Below are 20,068 nucleotides of genomic sequence, written 5' to 3' on the forward strand. Positions count from 1 at the left end.
GCAAATTGTGAAGTTTGCCACCAATACTTAGATGAACATTAGTATCTAGAGAACAGCAGAAGTATTTAAAACTCCTTGCCATTAATACAAAAAATAAACCTACACATTTCTCACCAATTGAAAAACTGATTTCCTTTTATGTCCAAGGTGTGTAAATTTATTCCCACTCAGCTAAACAACCAGTATCATAAAGGAACAACTGGCAGGAAACCCAGAGATTCCAGTTACCTCTACAGATCAACTGAAAGAAATCATAACCACGAAGTGAAAACACATACATTTGAACATTTCATCTATTTATAGAGAAAGATCTCAAAATGGAAGCTCACTCTCATACGTACTAGTAAATATCTTAATGACTGACAATGTGTACTAGGTTTCTGTAAAAAAAATGGAAACAAAAGCATATAAAGATAGGGTGATATTATAAGCACCATAGATAAACCATGCGAACACATAATAGTTTATTCATGCACCTCTGTAAAAGATAGCACAGTATTCAGTTAACTGTAGAAATGCAAGTGGAAGGAAAAGCAATATGCTAATGTTGTAATCCAGAATAGGGTGCCAGGTGGACGCTAAAGTTCTTCACCGGCAACTTCAGTAACCAAGTCGCCTAAATCAAAGACTGCCAGAATGCCAGCTCCAGCTCAAAGGAAATGCTGAGCAAATCAGAGTGACTGCATAAGTAATTGCAACATGTGGGATTGGTTGAACACCCAAGGCGGTGAACAAAGACAATGACATAACGATAACAGTAAGATGCCACTATATTAGTGACCGAGCAGAATGCCACAAGAAGGCCCACATGCAATGCAACAGGAACTATTCAGTCACTGACGCAGTTAGAAATAGCGTCTGAAAAACAAGATTACGGAAGTCTGAAGCCACCAGGAGAGCTGACCAAATGGGAAAAGCAGTCAATCTGTTATTGCCACCACCACTGCAATAGAGTGCATGGGAACTGCCAACATAAACACTATGCCTTCTTGAACCAGTGATCTCAGTTTCAGCTGTTCTATGAAGGTGAGATGGAATGTTAATCGATCTTTTGCGCCTGTAGTCATCTACAATCATGTGTGGTCCCACAAGTCTCACCGGAGTGACTCTGCCAATGCACACTGCAGAGCCAATTTCCATGACATCACTTATGGGGGTAAAAAGACCACCATCCACCAGCTGGCCTGCTGGAGGCTCTTCAGGTTTTCCCATCGTGAGAGGGAGCCTCTGTTGCTGTTGCCGTCATCTGTCGCCTAACTGGCGCCTGGGTTTGAACTCGGCATGGCAAGGGTTACTTCAGGCTTGGTAGGAGGGTGAGTTCTTTGGGCACACGTGAAACGTCCCCTTTGAACAATTATACACGACTGTGCTTAACCTGACACACAATATTTTTAGCGCAACGCAATCTGACTTTCAAAATTCCCTACAAAAGAATGGCCCTGACTAACATTAAACTATACCTTTCACAAATCACTTACCTCACAAAAATCTTCACTGCTCAAGCTACTGCAATACAGCGAGCGCCACTACTGCCAGCTAAATAAAAGATTCAAACTATGGAAGGCACTAACTACTGATAGGGATAGTTAGCAAATGAAAGATATTAATAGAGAACAAACAATGTATTTACCTTGGTATCATCATATATAAATATAGCAGTTCATGACAAATTACAAAACTCCGCCATCTCTCTCCCCACATCCACCACTGCTGGCGGCTCACCTCCAACTGTGCAACGCTACACGCTGTTCACATCCAGCTGCCTAACACTACAATGGCGAGTATTACAACAATGCAAAGCAGCCACAGACTGCACACAGCACAGCCAGTGATTTTCATATTGAGCGCTACGTAACGTTGCCAATAAGAAAACATAAACAGCCTACTTACATAGAGAAAACATAAACAGCCTACTTACATAGCCCCCATGCTCCCCACAAAAATTTTACAAATTTTTTTTGGGGCAGTGGCCAATAATGATTTGATAAAATTTTTCATAATTACAATAACAAAGAAATCAAATTCACACACTTATTGATACAATGTTGGTCAAAAGCTAAAATTTTCTCACAGTCCATAAAGATAGTCCTGATCATTCATCATAACAGTAATTACAGGTTTTTTTTCACAAAGTCTCATTAGTAAAAGAAATTGCACACAGAAGTAGTGGATTTCCATGCAGTCTTGAAGAAGTAGTGTTGTCCTTCCAACGGAAAGACAGTGCTGACTCTTGACATGCATACAGGTAATGGGCCACAACAGAGCAAACCCACAGCAGAGTCATTCGAAGTTTGGAAGAATATTGGTAGGTAGGTCATCACAGAGCAGACCCACTGTAGTCCTGGTAGAGATTACGGTATTGGTGGGCCACCAGAGGTGCAGACCCACTGCAGGCCTTGTAGAAATAATGGTACTGGTGAGTCAGCAAAGGTGTAGACCCACTGTAGTCCCTGTAGAAATGGCCAGCAGCCATCTGTTGCGACTGTGCAGGTGCACAATCACCATCGGAGAGTCTTGTGGAGAACATAGCAAGTCCATAAACCACCACTTGTGCACTCACAAAGTTTTGGGAATTGTCCTTAGAACCAGCAATGCTGTTATCCAGTCCCTTGCTGAATCATTAACACACGTACAAACACTATCAGTCCCTACTTCTCACATATTGTCCATATACTATGACCAACAGAAACGTGTGCAGTGAAATGTAACTTAATTTGAAGAACTGGTAACAATTACAATTTGGTAACATAAAAATACAATAACAAAGGTACAAAATACATCATTAGAGAACATAAAAATACAGAGAACATTTGTAGTACAAGCTTTACAAAAGAATAGAAATAACATATACGTCAGTGTTCCAGGAATTATGACATGAGTACATACATAAAAGATCAGAATAACTTTTGGAACATCAACTTTACACATGAGTATTAAACAGAACGGAATTAATAATGTCTAACATCTTTACAAAGTAAATAACATATTATTAATGCTAATTATATTCGAGGATAACAGTATTTCTCATCATAGTGAATGTAGCTTAATATTAAAAGAAAAAAAATTCTATGAAACTACACAGAGACAGGAAGAAAACAAATACACAAGGGTACACAAACACATAGTGGGATAACACCAATAGGAAAGGACAGGGTTCGTTTTCAGTGTAACATTTGGTACTGCAGTCCAACCCAAAACTTCATATATCTTTCCTCTTATTTCATCCTTTGTTTCCACCAAAAAAATTCTATCTAAGCATGCTTTCTGTATTTATATGTTCACACATTTCTTACCTCAACATTTATTTCCAAGAAAATCCTACCTAAACCTGTTTTCTCAATGCATTTCTTCCAATTCATCGCAACTCATTCTCTTAGAGACTACCCCCTCTTAAGCTAACTTAAATCTACTGAGCTCAGATGCTAAACTAAGGGATGAGGCAATGCAGCAGCACATAAAACAATTAATATAAACAGCAATGACAAAAAATTTAAATAGGCAAAGCAATTGCAATATTACAACTAATGTAAGGCACTGTGCAGCAAACAAAAAAATATATCTGGCTTAGCAGAGTAACACAAATTAAAGTTCAGTAGAACTATGCCTGGCAAACAGCAGCTTATATCTAAACATGATATAGCTCAAGCAGAAAAAATATTACAGTAAAGATAACAATGCAGATAAGGGAAATGTATAATCACATCTTAATGTCTAACTAATTAAAGTGGTGCACCACAACAACTTATTGTAAAAGAAATATTACCATGTACTTGAAAAGAAAATTATGTGTTACTGTTACTAGTTCCTTCTTATTGTTCTTTCCTTTCCAAGTGCTCCTTTTTTAAAGAATGTGGATCATAAAATAATTATTTAATAGATCTGTTGACAGAAAGTGTTCACATTAGCAAATGCATTTCATTTTATAAAAGCAATGCTGCAACACAGCTGGAAACCAGCCATCAAATGAAATAAGCAACTATGAAAAGCAAAGCATAAAAATATCATTCAATAGTCATGTGGCATTTCGTAAGTCACTAGCACTCAACTCTCGGAGAAAGACACTTGTCATAATCAGGTGTGCAGATGTACGAATATTTCCCATCAATTCATAAGCATTTCAGTAATTAGCACAAAGTGCGGTGCGACTAATCATATGTTTTCAAGTAACGAGGGTGTCGCATTAGCGATGAAAGGCACACCCTAATGGCTTGTTCTCCAGGTGTTGGACACAGCTGTGTGCCCACAAAGCATTACAAAAATCATATGTTTCCAAGTTCGACCGTGTCGTTTTTGCGATGCTTTCTACAAAGGAATGTCAGAAGCGAGGTTAATGGCCTCCCTTTTTCCTTCTCTTCCACCTGTGCCGCTGAAGGCTAATAGCTTTTTTTTTTTTTTTTTTCGGGCGGCTGTCGCCCAGGTGGGTGCCCGCGACGCATTACGTGCAGGTGGTCACTTAACTTTCTTACGGAAATATTTACGACACCAGTTTCCGCTACAGTGACAGTCTCATATGAAAATTTCACAGGTCGAAAATTTACTTCACAAGTGTGTAGAAACAAAATCCTATGAATATAACAGTGTCGAAAAAAATTTTCGCCGGCATTGTGATACATCCACGCATTTACACACATTTCATAACTCTTAAAGTACGATTCTTGGTTTCCAACATCCTTTTCACAAGTCAAGAGTCCCTACCCACTATTCATTACTCCTTACCTTATTACACATATACGTATCCATCGACACTCGTCAATATTTCGTCATTATAAATATGAAGCATAATCAAATAACTCATATAGCCTCAGCCTATTAATCGTAAACATACCTCAGCAGCATAATACACATCGTTGTCGTAAAAATAACATCATAACACCTCAGTCAAATCTCAAAATCGTCGTAGCTTCCTCCAATAATTAAAAAAAATTCTCTGCTCATGTCAAAAGTGTCATCTGCCTCAAACGTACTTTAAAAATCATAATCCCTTTACCAAATACATCATTCAAAGCTCTCATAGTATCACAATGGCTCCGAAAAAATATGAACAGTTTACAAAGTACAGACAAAATACAGTTTCATAAGTGTGAAGTTATCCAACTGTGTAATTACGTAAACATCTGTCACTGATATAGTAAAATAAATGTTCGTCTCTCTCAGTTAAATGATCAGATAGCTGTGTAATTTGTGTGTTAGAGAAATATGGTGCCGATGTGTAAAGTTGTATAAGCAAATACCATATTAGCTAGGGTTCCTTGTGGTTGCCACACACATGGTACACAAAGTAAGCGTGTACCTCCCTGAGGATTAATGTAATTATACCCTCAGGTGCTACAGATTATTGCAATGGAATGAAATGTATCAAGGAAAAACTTTGTATCATTGTATTTCAAATATCTTTGAAAATAAATGTTTTTAGTACAAAATTGATCACTCAAATACGTGTCCTGTAGCGCTAAACATGCGTCTTGCTGTAAGATAATGTCTGTAGAAGTGTCGTAGTTATCGTCCCCCAAAGCTAAGTTCTGCAGAAGTCAATGTACTGACCTCATGATAAACAAAGTGAAATGCTTTGCGTATAGATATCATACTTATTACGCTTATTGCCGTGATGAAGAAAGTACTGTGCTGTAACGTATTGTTGTGCTACAGAAAAGGCTGTCTCCTTGTAGCTATACCATAAAAGTTACTACTAAAACATGTTTTACTTTCCAGAATAATACAGAAAAACTGTGCAGATATAAAACAGAAACACCGCAAAATCAACATTGTAAATTGTCACTCATTAGTAGCGTCGTGATAAAATCGTGTAGCTGTCACATAAACTAACTATTGTCTCATCTGGTATCTCACAGAAAGTACTTTAAATCCGGAATGTATTTTCAAGTAAACCAAAATGTTGCATTAAAATCTCATTAGCAGTACTGGTAGATGTTCTAAGTATGTGAGCCTTATAGTCGTTACGTAATCGTGCAACAAACAAGCAAGAATGTACACACACAATAACACTGTGACGTCTGTTCAATATAACAATGCATTCGTAATTTCTGTTTCAATATGTTCTTTTGGTTCTTGACTGGATATTTAACTTCAAACATTGTTGAATGTTAACAGATTCTAAGTCTGACAAGCATACTAGTAATGTAAAGTGAAAAGTTTTATGGCAATGACAAAGTTAAAAAGTAGATTATCTTTCAATAAACGGTTTTACATGTGAAATGTGGTGTAAACCTTTACTCTTCCTAGTACGCAGAGTTTCAACTTCAACGCAATTATCATGTTGTATACATCGGTAAAGAATGCTAAAATTTTTCTCCAGGCTAGCGTCTTATGTTATTTTTCTCGGAGCCAGCGGGCGCACGCGGCTGCCTGCTGTGCGAGTCATTGTCTGTCTCTTTGTTGGCGCGCGCCGTTATTCGGGTTCGGAGACCTAACTTCTACAAATTCGCCTTGCCGAGAGGGCCCTGCTCTGTTTGAATCCCGCCAGTTCTGATGCAATTGACGTCTGTCGTTATGATCATATCGTCTGTCGTCATTTCGGTAGATTCCGTAGTTTCTTCCTTGTCGGTCACGTGGTGGAGGATTTCTCCCTGAATCGTAACTCCGCGCTGAACTGTTGCGTCTGAAGTTATTCTGTCTCCCCTGGTAATAATTGTTTTGGTTCCCATATTGTCTGTTTCTGTGGTTATCTCTGTCATATTCATTACTACGGAAATGCGATCTTTCTCTGTAATTATTACTACTCTGCCAACGGTTGTCATACGGGTGGTGTCTGTTTTGGTCACGATATGTGTTGTGAGAATAGCCTTGTCGTGTCCAGTTATTGTTTCTGTCGTCACGGAATTGTGACGGATGTGACCTGTAGTGATTGTTTTCCTGTTTTCGCATCCCGCGACTGTCTGTGTCAATTTCTAATTCTTGTAACAGTCCCTGAAAAGCTTCAATGTCGTCTTTGCAACGTCCTGCTAAAATAATATGTCGTAAATGTTTAGGCAGTTTGATTAAGCAAATGCGGATGAGTTCTGAGGGGCTGTATGGGTTTGACAGGTATTGATTCTTGTGCAACATGTCTTCAAAATATTTCACAAGACTGGAAAATTCAGATTGTTCGAAATGTTTCATCATTATGATGCCATGTTTTACACGGTCTTGTGTGGCTTGAGACCAATATGCTGAGAGGAAGGCATGCTAAAACTCTCCTTCACTGTGGCAATCGTGAATGACCGATCGCATTCTTACAGCTGGTTCATTCTCTAAATAGCCACACATAAATTCTAACCTGTGCTCCAATGACCAGTTGGGAGGGAAACAATGAGAGAATTGATGGAGCCACGCTTGTGGATGAATGTCGTTGGCAGAATTCTTAAACGTTTTGAATTTACGTGTAGTAATGAACAGCTTATAGTCAAAATCATCGTGTCGGCGAGTAGCATCTCGGTCATAGTTACGTCGTGTCGGCGGTTCCATCTCAAAATTCGGTGTACCTTGCCAATTTCTTTCATAATTACCGAAATGCCCTGTGTTATTATTTTGTGGCTTTTGCGTATTTCTAAGTTCCTCTTCCCGTGTTGGAGCGCGAGTGTCTTCTGAAATACGTAATTCTTGTATTACCTGTGTCAGCTGATCTTGTACTTCCCGGATTTCTCTTTGGTGTTGCGTATCAATTTGATTCAGATTTTGTTTCAGTTTCCTAATTTGTTCGCTCTGTTCTGTGTCATTAAAGACTACCGGTTTTGCGTCATTCAGATTATCATCTACCTTCGTAGATAAATTATTTAGCTGATCCGAAAGTTCAACTACTTTCTCTGATAATGAACACATTTCCTCAGTGTGTTTTTCTGAACCAAGTTTCAGAGTGTCCATTTGTGTTGAAATCGAATCTACTGTGTCCTTTAAGTTATCCTGAGTTTTTGCAAGTTGCGTAACCGAATCGGTAGATGCAACTGAGTCAAATTTAGCTTGCAAGGTCTCATGATTTTCATGAACAATAATTTGCAGTTCTTTTATGGCTGCTTCGTGATTCTGTAATGCATTTTCATGCCGCGAAAAAATAGGTTGAAAATGCTCACAAATTTGTGTTTTTACGTCATTACAGACTTTTTGACATTTCGATTCAATGTTATGTAACTCAGTAGTTAAATCTTCGCGTGTTTGTTCAAGTGTGGTGTCTAACTTTTGAAGATTTTGTTCCATTGCGTCTAACTGTTGCTGTGTTTGTCTCTGGTGTTGTTCCATTGTGTCTAACTTTTTAAGATTTTGTTCCACTGTGTCTAACTTTCGAAGATTTTGTTCCATTGTGTCTAACTTTTGAAGCTTTTGCTGTGTTTGTCCCATTTGCTGTATTAATTGTAATAACAATGCACTGGTGTCTGGAACATGTTCCTCAGTGCTTTTCGGCAGTGAATTTGCACCGGCAACATTCACATTTTGACAAGCAGAAAATGTGTCTTGACTTATTTGAGAAAACGGTGATAACCCAAAACCTGAATCTACAGTATTTGCGAAATTGTGTCCTGTCACTTCGGATTCCTGAGGCGAGCTGCTGCCGACCGATCGATCGATAATGCTTCCCTGTTCACTACCTGTTTCACTGTCTACACCATTGTTTGCAGCCCGCTCCATTTCCCTATGCACAATTACCAAATTACTACTTTGAATGTCTGTTAATTCATTACTCTGCGGTGCTAACACACTGCTTTCGTCTTCACTGTCATTTCTCAGTTTACTTTGGAGCCTAGTATTACGTTTTTCACACGCCATTATTGTCACAATATTTCACACGACAACACAGAAAAGCACAATTCGAAGAGCAAAAATAAGAGAACACATTAACATAATACTGAAAAAATATCTAGTTAATTGCACGCGCTGCTGAGAAATACTTGGTGTAAAACTGCATGCATGCTACAACTGTTTTACTGTACCACAATGAAAGACTGCAACTACAAAGGAGATTCTCTCTACAATTACGCGCTAGCAATAAACAAAGGCTACACTAATTACACAAACTACAAGAAAAAGAATCAGAAGACTCCAGTGAGGTATCCTAGGCCAAGGGTCGACATATGAAACGTCCCCTTTGAACAATTATACACGACTGTGCTTAACCTGACACACAATATTTTTAGCGCAACGCAATCTGACTTTCAAAATTCCCTACAAAAGAATGGCCCTGACTAACATTAAACTATACCTTTCACAAATCACTTACCTCACAAAAATCTTCGCTGCTCAAGCTACTGCAATACAGCGAGCGCCACTACTGCCAGCTAAATAAAAGATTCAAACTATGGAAGGCACTAACTACTGATAGGGATAGTTAGCAAATGAAAGATATTAATAGAGAACAAACAATGTATTTACCTTGGTATCATCATATATAAATATAGCAGTTCATGACTAATTACAAAACTCCGCCATCTCTCTCCCCACATCCACCACTGCTGGCGGCTCACCTCCAACTGTGCAACGCTACGCCCTGTTCACATCCAGCTGCCTAACACTACAATGGCGAGTATTACAACAATGCAAAGCAGCCACAGACTGCACACAGCACAGCCAGTGATTTTCATATTGAGCGCTACGTAACGTTGCCAATAAGAAAACATTAACAGCCTACTTACATAGAGAAAACATAAACAGCCTACTTACACACGTCTTTGATGTAAATTAGAGCACCTCAGAGATCGCCTCGAAGAGCCGCTGTCCCTCATCATCCAATGCCGGCAGCACAGGCTACAACCCCAGGTGCACTGGCAGACCGTGACATTACAACTGTCACACACGGCATCCCCTAAGCAGCGAGATTGCCAGACGGATATTGTGTCGTTTGGATTTCATTGTGGGCTGTTGGGACATTCCCGCGAGCAACAACGTGTGTTTTCAAGTTGGCAAATTTTAGCCACCTTCCGGTGGAGTTTACTGTACTTGGTTATTTTGAATTGAAGTGCACCAGCGGAATCTTCTGCCTTGTGGCCGCTAACGTTCCGGTTACCTGCCTTGGCCGTTGACGTGAATTCAGGCAGTGTATTTTCCTCATCGTGTTGTCGCTATCCAGCACGGTGTGTAGTTGAGAGCTCAATGTATAATTGGTTGTGCGCGCCAATACTTTCAACGCTGCTCCATTGAGCTCCCTGTTGTATGCTGGTCGGGTGGAGCGGAAGTTGTCTTGTCGGTGGGTCCGTTGACTGTCTGTCGTTTAGGTTGTCGTAGGATCGAGAATGGTTGGGCAGACCACCTGTCTCAACGAAGCGAGCGTTAGTGTTAGAATTCCGGGCTGGCCCTCGGAAACCTCTGAGCGCCGTTGGGTGTACTGCCTTTTCTTATTTGTTCTCGTTGTTTGTATTTGTATGGCTTATAGCCGATTTTTAAATGAAGGTTGTTTTGCCCATAAGGCGTAAGATTGTCTGGGCCTTCAGCCTAATTTAAAGAACTGTTTCAAGTAAGGCCTTTGGCCTTTTAAAAAATTTAATTTTGTTGAGTCTTAAGTGATGGGCCTTCAGCCGATTTTGCATGAAAGTTGTTTTGTTCTTTAGTCGTCAGATTGTTTGGACCTTCAACCTAATTGAAAGAACTTATTTAAGATAAGGTCTTCTGCCTTTGAAATTTCTGATTTTGGTTTGAGTTTTAAGTTACTGGCTTTCAGCCGATTTTAAATTAAAGTGGTCTTGCCCTTAAAGCATGAGATTGTATGGCGCATTCAGCTGGTTATTAAGTTCCCAAAATTAATGTTTTTTTTTAATTTTCTTGGTTCTTGTAATGTTTGGCCAAATAAATAAAGTTGTATGTTCGAGTGTAACTGACAGCTGCTTATTTTGGCCCCTTTCCACAATTTAAACTACCTGTCCTGTCCTACGGGCTTAACAGGGCGTATCAATGACTGAATATCTAGTATCAGGAACTGATTGCTAGTGCCACACCCAGATATATACAACGTCAGCAACCGACATCGTCTCTGCAGCTCTGTTGTAAGATCGAAGGTTATGATTGATTACAATTTGGTATGATGTGTGACTGCCATTTGGTGGTCTTCTTCTTGTGTCCTTTGTTGTCAGCATCTTGAGCTGTAATGGTCTCCACAGTGCGTTAGAGGTATCGTTTCTAAGGCTGTAAGAACCTGCAGATTTCTCTATGCTCTGTGAGAATACTATGGGGTTTACTTGCAGCCAGTGACATGTCCGTATTGTAATTTGTCTGGGTATGACATCCTATGTGCTCAGGCAGTCAGCTACATCTAGCATGTGTGGAAGGTTTGGTTACGAGGCTCAGCAATGCACAGAGTCCCACTGGGCCATGATACGACGCAATTTTGTTATTATTTGTCTTTTTCGATGTACTGTTTCCATATTTTTCTTCTACAACGGCAGATAGAGGTTACGTAAATGCGAGAGAGATGGTCAGCGTCTTTGAACGAAACGGTGGTAGCCCTGAAGGGGCAAATATGCACATCGTTGGTGTTGTATCGTAGGCTACTGTTACCGCCGGGACCAGCGCCTTGGAGATATCCACCTACCAACCAGTTACCGTAAGCAGCAAGGACGTAACATCTGGCTCCTTGGTACATAACGGTTACTGACTCACATCTTAGCAGTTGGAGACTACAGTGTACCGTAAGGAGGACAACGAGGCATTGCGTAAGGGGCTAGTTGAATGGAATGACGCTGTGAGCAAGTACGTTATGATTCTGGCAAGATCAAAACCATGTTAATTTTACACACCCCTTCCATTGATCCTGCAACATCTAACCTTAATAGCTCCATTTTCGGGAAAGGCAGCGGAGGATGTATGTGCTTTTATTGCTGACGTGAAGTCTGCCACCTAGTAGGGAATGTGGCAGGAAGAAACGGCGTGAAACATGGCTAAATTGCGGTCAGTAACTGACACGAAACGTATATTACAGTGTATTCCGCGAGTCTCTAAGTAAAACCCCAGCGTTTGATAAGCTGACTAACGGTGTCGTCCGTCGCTACGTAAGCAGTACAGTGCAGTATTTTTCAGACAGAAAATCAGTGGACTGTCGCAACAAACATGGCGTATCAGAAGAATATTTCTCTGCCAAAATTACGAAACTGAATGCACAAAAGTACGAGCCAACGTACAATGTGGAGCCCGATAGAGTGATCAAATGGTTCAAAAGGCTCTGAGCACTATGGGACAACTTCTGAGGCCATCAGTCTTCTAGAACTTAGAACTACTTAAACCTAACTAACCTAAGGACATCACACACATCCATGCCCGAGGCAGGATTCGAACCTGCGACTGTAGCGGTCACGCGGTTCCAGACAGTAGCGCCTAGAGCCGCTCGGCCAAGTCAGCCGGAGATAGAGTGATCCTCCATGAGGTTAGACCTCAAATCACAACATCCTTGGTAGAAAAGAAACAGCTACAGACGGGATAACTTGCAAGAAATCAAACCACCTACACTCTCAAAAAATAGCAATCATGATATGTGGCATACAGACAGTGAAGAATACCCCTAAATAAACTAACTGTCAAGGAGATCTAAACATGGTCATGTAGAGAATACAAAATAATGGAGACAACATTACCGAAAACTTCAAGTAATATCAGGTGCTTATAGTTTGCTTACTGTAGCTAACGTACTTTGAATGTTATTTGCGATTACAGATGCTGCGCTCACGCCGCATACAACACTTTAATCAAAACGCAGTCGTCTTTACTTGGAATATAGTGACTTCATAGCGCCAAAATTCAGTATGTAGTAAGTAAACAGTTTTAAATTTTGCTCACAAATAGTTCAAAAATGGTTCAAATGGCTCTGAGCACTATGGGACTCAACTGCTGTGGTCATAAGTCTCCTAGAACTTAGAACTACTTAAACCTAACTAACCTAAGGACATCACACACATCCATGCCCGAGGCAGGATTCGAACCTGCGACCGTAGCGGTCGTGCGGTTCCAGACTGTAGCGCCTTTAACCGCTCGGCCACTTCGGCCGGCCACAAATAGTTCCAAATATGGTAAAATAGTAATAGGTTATTTATCTAGCTGCGGAGGTGACTGTAATTTGTTCTCTTGGGTCTTTGGAATATATCATCTTTTATTTCACTTTGTTTGTCTCCTCATGTGGTTACGTAACATTGGCCCTTAGTTAACTCCGTCGACAAGTTGTGCAGAACCATGTTATACATGAACAGTAAAAGAATCCAGAATCTAAACACAGCAATTCTCTGCCATTGTCACCCAATGTCAATTTTAGAAAAAATGAGGTCTGATGACTCCATATTACAAACTTCTGCACCATGCTGCGACCTTGGAGAAGAGCACAGAATATTTATAGGCTACATTTTCGCAGTAACGACAGTTCTGCATGTTCGTAGACCAATGATCTCGCTGTTTGGTCTTTTCCCCAAACAACCCAACTCTTCATGTTTGTGACACTGTGTAACCTCCCCACCGAAATTTAAAAGAAATAAAGGACAATACTTAATACAAATGGGAGCCGAGTGTAACCTCGCCACAAAAATTTAAAAGTAATGAACAATATTATTTATGGATGCTAATGGACATTGCTCTAATTGTAACCTCGCCCACAATGAGAGGTATTGAAAATGGCAACAAAAATGTGAAATACGCAATCTGACTCAAATATAAATTCTTCACAAAATTTGAAGTCCGTTCAGTGACAAGAAAATACAATTAAACCGAAATATCGGTCTTTGGCCCTGTGCAAAACAATCAGAATTAAAGTCTTACCTCAGAATAAATGGATGTCACATTTCTGCTCTTGTTGTTGCGCACCGCTTGGAGGAACTGCATTGCAAATAATAATATTCTCTTTTTTTTTGTGATTCTAGTGAAATTTTTCTTCAAAAGAAATGGAATGAAATGGGAAGTGCAACGAAATCTTTAGTTCAATAAAAAATTAAATTTTTGAAAAAATGCTTTTGAAACAAAAATTATTATTGGGGGACTTGTTGGAGAATAATTACAATAAATAAAATTTTTCATTATCTAATGATTATATTAATTAACAGTATACCTTATTCACCATCTTGACCAGTGTTGCCGACCGCCTACATCACACAACCGCACTGGGCTGCTACTACTGACCGACCGCTCTGCATGACGACTATTAGCGTACAGCACGCGACGACTACTGACAGAGTACTGCTCTGCAACTAGACAGAGCTACAGACTCGCAACGACTCACTGACAGACTCGCAATGACTACTGACAGACTCGCAACGACTACTTGACAGACTGAGAACCGCTCGCAACACTCGCGCGGTCAGGCGCATACTCTCTGGTCACAGATGCTACAATGCCTCGCCATCGCTGCTATGTTACATACGTGTTTCATAACCCTCCACTGGGGGGGCAAAAATTTGGCAGCGATGGTGAGTCATTTGGACTTGCCAAGCGCGGCAAAATTTTTCTTTAATTAACAAAATCCTACAACTTACAGAATATTTAAATGTTGTGCACACGCACTAAGTACAAAATATATCAGACAAAGACAAAATGTGAATACAAAACATAGTAGCAAATCAGAAAAATGTATATACAAATTTGACAGATAACAAAGTGCACAGGCACTGAAAAAATTCTTTAGCATATTCAGAACAAATAAACAGACTGGCAAAAAATATTATGTTGACAAGTGTACAGGCACTGAAAAATGTCTTTAGCATTTTCACAACAAATAAACATAATGGCAAACATCATGTCGACCAGTGACATAAGTGTACTCACACTGGAGTTTAGCGAATCGAAAAAAAATGTATAACCTACGAACAGAAATGATGTTACCAAAAAAAATGATTTTCATTATGTGACAAGAATTAGGATAGGAAAGGGAAGGATTACATCATGGTTGTAGCACTTTAGATTGCACACAGCTGTTCTGAAAGTCCATATCTTTCCACAGTAGTACAACACCAAGTGACACAACTTGAAGTTCTTTTCCCATCAGAATTTATCAGTGTAGCCAAGACACTGAACTGTCGTAGTAATGTTCCATGTTTTCATTTTGGCAGTACATTACGTACACCAAACAGTGGGACCATAATAACGTCTTCATCGCTCATGGTGGTGGACAGCATGTCGTGTCAACACCACGCTCTTACAAGGCACACCAACGTAGAATTAGTGCAAAACCAAATATAGTGCTCCATGATCAGTGGGATAAACAGGACAAATGGACATTGCAGTAATTCAGGGTAGTCAGCTTATGAGGTGAAGGACATCAAGTCACATAATATTGACAATTACAGACTTAATTAGTAGTTTGTGGCATTCATAGCCCAGTTATTGAACATTTCTGTACCAAGTATGTAGTATTACAGAAAAATGTTCATTAATTGTTGTACATAGAATCAGTAGCCTTCTTTTCCTGGTTACAAAGCATTATGAAATAATCGCATTCTTTTCAGTTACAGAGTATAATTAAGAATCATTAACCTTCTCCTAATTACAGTTAATTAATCATTTGTTATTCCAATAATCATTAGCCTTTTCCTAATTACAGTTAATTAATCATTTGTCGTTAATTAATCATTTGTCTAATTACAGTTAATTAATCATTTGTCGTTAATTAATCATTTGTCTAATTACAGTTAATTAATCATTTGTCGTTAATTAATCATTTGTCTAATTACAGTTAATTAATTGATCATTTGTCATTTCAATATAGTAAGAATTATTAGCCTTAATTAATTACAAAGCATTATTAAACAGTACCATAGTTAATTAATTATGTGTCATTACAATCTATTAAGAATCACTAGCTGGCATCATGGGTAATCGTATTACAATAAACAGTGGCGGTCCTTGGCCAGTTACAAAGTATATTTAGTAAGACAGAATAATGTTCATCAGAAGCCTTAATTGAAAAGGAGAGTCAATTATTGGCCTAGCATTAACATAATACATTGAGTGATACAAATTATTGGCACTCATTGGCCATTAACCAAAACATGAAAACTCAACATGGGAAAAAAAGGGCTAATTAATGGCATAATTAATAACAATTCTTCAAGTGACATTAATTATTGGCACTCAGTGGCCAGCAAGTATTGAATAGAATCATCATTCAGTATTATTCAAATTATTATGAAGTCATTATTAAAAATCAGTTAATTATAGTCATAGCATTAATAATCATGGGCATTACAAGTACTCATTACAATAAACAGTGTTCCTCATTCAGTAGTATTCAGATCATTACGGTCATTATTAAAATCAGTTAATTACAGTCAAATCATTAATAATCACAGGCATTATAAGTAGTATCATTACAATAAACAGTGGCAGTTATTAGCTAGTGACAAAGCATTATTTTGAATATAGTCTCATTAAGAGGTCATTACTCAAGTGACATACTATTCAGAGCTAATCAGTATTATTCAGAATTTTCTCAAACTGGTATCACTACTTGGGACTGGTAATACATTTTTTTTGTTAGCAATGCATTGCGTTGGGATCGTTAATTAATTGCTGAGGCATAACACTATTTGTTTTTGACCTATTGCTGCAAATGAGGATAGGTAACGTCATTCGTCATGAGTCAGCTGTAGCAAGGTTATGTAACAAGGCAGTATATGTGATCACATTTATAAGTGATAAACACAAATGGGTAAAAAAAATAAAAAAGCAAGTACTTGAACAGGTATAATAAGTAACAGTTTTAGTAAGTATCATGACAAGCATCTCCTGGAAAAAATACAAAATGGATTATTGACCTGAAAGAAGAAACGCACACTATGCTGAAAAGTAGTGAACTTCGAATTAACAGGTAGTGAAATGTGTATAAAATATGTTCCATAGCTGTCCTTTCCAAAACTTTCCGTCATCCTACTATGCAATATAACACCTGCTGTCAAAGCAAACTGCAACAAATACTTAAATAACTACGTAGCATAAATACATAACTTCAACACTATCCTCATCTGTAAAGAAAAAAACTTCATTATCCATATCATCATAACTTCACCATTATCATCACCTGTAAAGAAAAACTTCATTATTCATAATACCATATCCTTCATCATTATTCATCAGTATTCATTATCATCTGCAAAAAATCACTTCATTACTCATTACATAACTATTCCTTATCTCTAGCATATTTCATCACTAAAACTAAGATGTGTAGTTCTCTCTGACAGCCTGCATCAATCACCTTGTATTCTGAAAGAAAAAATTAGTTAAGACTGCTATTCTGTGATGAGTATAGTATATTCTTGTTAATGTTTGTTAATCCTGATCCATTTACTCTTCCTCATAAAGTTATCGCATCTCCTTTCGTTTATTCCGTAGGTGAAATTCCCATTTCTGTTGAATTTATTTCTTACATACATCATTTCTTTCTGAAATTGATGAACAGAGATTAATGTCTTGCATTTAAATCATATACCCACTAAATAATGACTGGTTTATGGTGACACAATTAACCATACAGCATAGCATGACAGAAAACGTAATATGTTAAAGACGTTGACAGTGTTCAGATGCAAAAATGTACACAGAATAATACAATGCAGTAGCAAAAAAAAAAATGTAAAACAGTCACGATGTTGAGATATCATAGGGCAAAAGAATGTCAAAATCAACTGGTGTGTTATACCTTAACTATTTCACAGTGCATATAAACACAACATGAAAACAATCGTACATAAAAATACAAAATGTGACGTTCGTTGTGTTCAGCTTGTATGTAGTGTAGTTAATAGAGGCGAGAATTAAAGACTTTAATGAAAAATGTAATGAAATTAACACGTCATTAGCTAACATTGCATAAATAGTCATAAAGTACGTGAGTTCATCTGGAAAAATATGCACGGTCTGATGTGTAACGACAAGAAAAGCGACCTGCTAACCTTACCTTGCCGGGCACCTGCCAAGATAAAATACGATAATCATCAGTAATTAGTCAGGTGAATTAATTGCATTAGTAAATGACATCATAGTGTGTTGAATCATACAGTGGTTTCACTCAATAAACGGTTTAATGTTTGAGATATGGTGATTGCCTTTCGATTTTCTGGTTCTCAGAGTTTCGACGTGTACAACATTGGGGTGAGGGATGCTGCGAATCCGATACGGACCTGCGTATAGAAGTTCAAATTTACGGCACTTACCTTTTAATTTGCTGGATAAATAGTGTGTACGTACTAATATCTTCTGTCCAACGTGAAAGTCGCGGCGTGTACAAACCTGTTTTTGCTGTCTTCTCCGGCGCTCTGCGGCACGTTTGATGTTGTTCAGCGCAATGTCAATTATTTCGTGGTGTCGTAGGCGACGGCTTTTGGGAAATTCTATTAATTCTTTAATTTTGTTCGGTGGTTCAACGTTTTTCAGTATAACAGTCGGAGATAGCATAGTGGATTCATTTGGAATGGAATTAATTACATCTTGGAATGAGAGTATGTGTGTATCCCAATCAATATGTCTTTTGTGGCAGTATATTCTACACAGTTTACCAATTTCCTTCATTAATCTTTCACAAGGGTTCGAAGAAGCGTGGTACTTGGATATATAGATCGGAGAAATGTTTCTGGCTCGTAACATGCGTGTCCATACGCTACTACGAAATTGAGATCCATTGTCAGAAATTACTTTCATTACATGCCCTACATGAGATAGAAAATGTTTTACAAATGCTTTCGAAACAGTTTTAGCAGTAGCTTTGCGTAATGGAGTGAAAGTAACAAATTTTGAAGTGAGCTCAACAGCGACAAAAATGTAGCAAAAACCTCTGTTAGTTCTCGGAATCGGACCAAAAATGTCTACTGCGGCCATGTGTCTTAATTTAACAGGTATAATGGGATATAATGGAGGAATATGTGAAGTGGTGTCTGATTTAGCTTTCTGGCAAATTTTACAAGACGCTAAAACTCGTCGTATACGTTTCTCCATGTTGGCAAAATAACAGTTCTGTCTCAGTATAAGAAAACATTTTCGTGCTCCGTAATGTGCTTAACTTAAATGAGTATACCAAATTAATTTGTTAACCAGTTCGTCAGGTATGCATAATAACCAATTGTTGCTATCAGGATGATAGCGGCGAAACAGAATGTCATTGCGCACAGTGTAATGGTTCCTAATCGTAACATTATTCTTATCTAGCCAAAGGTGTTTAATTTCTTTCCAGACATTGTCTTTGTTTTGTTCTTGTGCTATGTCCTGTAATGACGATGAAATAAAGTTTTCAAATGCAACTTGCTGAATGTACATGACACTGAAATTTGTTTTGCAGAAGTTGGTTGCTACGTCTTGCTGATTGTTGCCGAGAGAACGCGATAGTGCGTCTGCTATAACATTTTGTGTGCCAGGAATGTGAACAATTGTAAAATTAAATTCCTGTAAATAAAGTTTCCATCTACTTAACCTGTCGTGAGTAAATTTAGCCGAGAGTAAAAATTGTATCGCTCTGTGGTCTGTGTAAACGGTGGTATGTCTGCCATAAAGAAAGTGCCGAAATCTCGTAAAAGCCCATACAACACATAATGTTTCAAGTTCTGTAACGGAGTAATTTCGTTCAGCAGGTGACAAAATGCGACTTGCAAATGCGATGTTTTTAATTACTGTTGAGCCTTCTTCTTCAATTTCCTGGAAAATATGTACGCCTAAAGCGGTATTGGAACTGTCAGTGGCAATGGAAAAATTTCTAGTAAGATCTGGGTGCGATAAAAGTGGTGCATTCAACAAAGCATGTTTCAAATAACATTCTCGTGAGCAAAATTCTGCGTGTCAAAAGTAATGTTTGCGTTACTGTATTATGCAATCTGTGCTGTATCTGATTAAATTCTGTCGTACGTACTATTATTTACGGGAGGATGCTGTGACATATCCACTATTTGAACTGCTCTGTTATTTCTTACTGACGTGTTACGCTATGGATGACACCTATTGTCTGTTTCATTCATGATTATTTGTTGTTGCTGATGTTGTTGCTGCTCATAAGATCGACTGTTATTAAAATGTACGCTGAAAATTGTGCTCATTATTTTTTTTTTTTTTTTTTTTACTTCTGTCATGATAGTAATTTCTATACGGCGCATTGCGATACGAGTTGAAATAGTGTGTTGTCTGTACGTAGTTATTTCTTTGC

This window comes from Schistocerca serialis, chromosome 7, assembly GCF_023864345.2.
Source record: "Schistocerca serialis cubense isolate TAMUIC-IGC-003099 chromosome 7, iqSchSeri2.2, whole genome shotgun sequence".
Classification (NCBI taxonomy): Eukaryota; Metazoa; Arthropoda; class Insecta; order Orthoptera; family Acrididae; genus Schistocerca; species Schistocerca serialis.